Below are 428 nucleotides of genomic sequence, written 5' to 3'. Positions count from 1 at the left end.
CTCTGAGCTGTTCACCCAACCCTTCATCTGTTGCATTGTTCATGAATTAACATATACCGAGCCTTTGTGTAATTGATGCTAAACTTTGTGTTATACCAGCCCTTCATCTGTTGCATTGTTCCTAAATCAGACCCTTGTATTTCGCACGAATCCCAAAGCATGTTGACTGTGGCCAACTCAGTGTGCCTGCGGTTTTCTCCTGGCTTGACGCCTTTATGTGCACACCAGGTGCCGTGTTGTTTTAATTGGAAAGCTTGGTGGCAGATTTTGATGTCATTTCTCACTTGTTTTGCACAACCGACCTAAGACGAAGGAGTAAAACAAAGTGGGAGGATTGGAGTAAAGGGTAATGGAGAGAGACGATTCCTAACAAGAAACCTACAGAGTAACAATCCATCAGATGTGGATACCGACTCTAACGACCTTGA

This window comes from Nicotiana attenuata, unplaced genomic scaffold (genome assembly GCF_001879085.1).
Source record: "Nicotiana attenuata strain UT unplaced genomic scaffold, NIATTr2, whole genome shotgun sequence".
NCBI classification, from domain to species: Eukaryota; Viridiplantae; Streptophyta; class Magnoliopsida; order Solanales; family Solanaceae; genus Nicotiana; species Nicotiana attenuata.
The sequence above is the reverse complement of the archived record's forward strand: the minus strand, read 5'-3'. Positions refer to the sequence as shown.